This window comes from Schistocerca piceifrons, unplaced genomic scaffold (genome assembly GCF_021461385.2).
Source record: "Schistocerca piceifrons isolate TAMUIC-IGC-003096 unplaced genomic scaffold, iqSchPice1.1 HiC_scaffold_1152, whole genome shotgun sequence".
NCBI classification, from domain to species: Eukaryota; Metazoa; Arthropoda; class Insecta; order Orthoptera; family Acrididae; genus Schistocerca; species Schistocerca piceifrons.
Genome location: NW_025726964.1, coordinates 12,501 through 15,000, shown reverse-complemented (window position 1 = coordinate 15,000; position 2,500 = coordinate 12,501).

Here is a 2,500-nt window from a genome sequence, read left to right as displayed (position 1 = left end):
CTAACCCATGTTGTCCCCTAACCTAACCCATGTTGTCCCCTAACCTAACCCATGTTGTCCCCTAACCTAACCCATGTTGTCCCCTAACCTAACCCATGTTGTCCCCCTAACCTAACCCATGTTGTCCCCTAACCTAACCCATGTTGTGCCCTAACCTAACCCATGTTGTGCCCTAACCTAACCCATGTTGTGCCCTAACCTAACCCATGTTGTGCCTTAACCTAACCCATGTTGTCCCCTAACCTAACCCATGTTGTCCCCTAACCTAACCCATGTTGTCCCCCTAACCTAACCCATGTTGTCCCCCTAACCTAACCCATGTTGTTGCCTTAACCTAACCCATGTTGTCCCCTAACCTAACCCATGTTGTCCCCTAACCTAACCCATGTTGTCCCCTAACCTAACCCATGTTGTCCCCTAACCTAACCCATGTTGTCCCCTAACCTAACCCATGTTGTCCCCTAACCTAACCCATGTTGTCCCCTAACCTAACCCATGTTGTGCCCTAACCTAACCCATGTTGTCCCCTAACCTAACCCATGTTGTGCCTTAACCTAACCCATGTTGTGCCTTAACCTAACCCATGTTGTCCCCTAACCTAACCCATGTTGTCCCCTAACCTAACCCATGTTGTGCCTTAACCTAACCCCATGTTGTGCCGTAACCTAACCCATGTTGTGCCTTAACCTAACCCATGTTGTGCCCTTAACCTAACCCCATGTTGTGCCTTAACCTAACCCATGTTGTGCCTTAACCTAACCCATGTTGTGCCTTAACCTAACCCACGTTGTCCCCTACACGTAACCCACGTTGTCTCCCTAACGTAACACCACGTTGTCCCCTAACGTAACCCACGTTGTCCCCTAACGTAACCCACGTTGTCCCCTAACGTAACCCACGTTGTCCCCTAACGTAACCCACGTTGTCCCCTAACGTAACCCACGTTGTCGCCTATCGTAACCCACGTTGTCGCCTAAACCTGCTCTGTAATTGTTATACGACTCGTTCAATTAGTGTAGTGTTGCCCACCCGCAACCCTCGCAATATAGTTCGCTACTCGCACTGCCCGCTCCCCTGTGTATCGCTTCATGTTAAAAACACCTTGCAAGTCTTGCTGACTTTCCACATTGCTCCTGCTGTACACTGTAATGTGGATGGCAGCAGGGCGTACATGCCGCCCCCCCCCCCCCCCCACCTCTCCCCACGTCCCCACCTTGCCCCCCTGCCTTCGCAAGGTGGTTGGTGACAAGTTTGCATGTTCAATGCCCTTCGCATGCGACGTACGCAGGCTACGTTGTGGTGCGGCCTGTGTCAACTGTCCGCTGATGTCGTACGCGTGAACCACAATCTGTACTGCACATTCGTCCTTATGTACTGAATGATACATCGTGGCACATGTGTGACCGTACAACGACTGCGCCCAAAAACGGCGGACCATACAGTGCAAATATTGTGCACGCAGCTACGTGTCGTCTCCCTATGAGAGCTGGATTGCAGTGTGGTACGCCATAGAGACGTGTGGGAGGAACGGACGCCGTGGATGGCGATCAGCCATGAGCTGTCTGTTGATGTATTCGGACCTAGTCGTCTCTCCTCACACACCGTGATGGCATAGGTGCAGCGCGTTCCATATCTGCGACATGCTACAGAAGCCGGGTTGACAGTCGTTCGAGCAATGGACATCGCATACGTACGGGGGCCACCTTCCACGTATTGTCTAGGCGTGCACATTTTGTTGCGTGTATGTGGGCAGACGTAGTGTGGCGTGACACCTGACACAGGCATGCAATAATGGTTGAAGTTGCAAATGGCGATGGACGCCTACGTTTTCTGGTGAAGTTACGCAAATGAAGAAATGGTAACCCGTTGTGGTGCGGTTGTTCTCGCTAGGGGTGAATCGGTGATGGCGACGATAGGTTGAGGTACTAACCGGTTGTTCCAGCGATACCCACCATGCCGACGAAACTGAACGGCATCTGGGTGTGAAGCGATACGCGGCGGTGGCTGGGTGGGACCGTCGTCCCCGGCCGGTGAGGGGGGCGCCTCCCGGCGTGCTGGCCGCGCGGTGCGTGGGCGCACGCGCCTACAGCCGGCTGGTGGGGGCGGCCAGTGGCAGGCGCGCCGGCCGACGGACGCGGCAGGCGTCGCAGCTGCGCGCCGGCGCACACCTGCGCGCGGCGCCGTGCGGCCAAAGTAGGTCCTCGCGGGTCCCGGTGCGAAGCGCGGTGGACATCTGCAGTGTGCTGGTCCGATTGAGGGACTGTGTGCGTTGAGGATGCGCCGCCGCCCGGCGCTCGGCGCCGCGACGCCGTCTGCTGCTCGGTCGCCCCAGCGGTTCTCGCTGGTGGTTTGTATCGCAGCTGTGCGGATGTGTTGGCGTGTGCGCTGTGCTGGGAGAGTTCGCTTCGGCACCCAAGTGGGGCTTTTGTCCTTCTGTGGCGCTGGCGTTGGAGCTGCCGGTCACCGTAGGTGGCGCGTGTTGTCTCCCGCCGGCAATGCC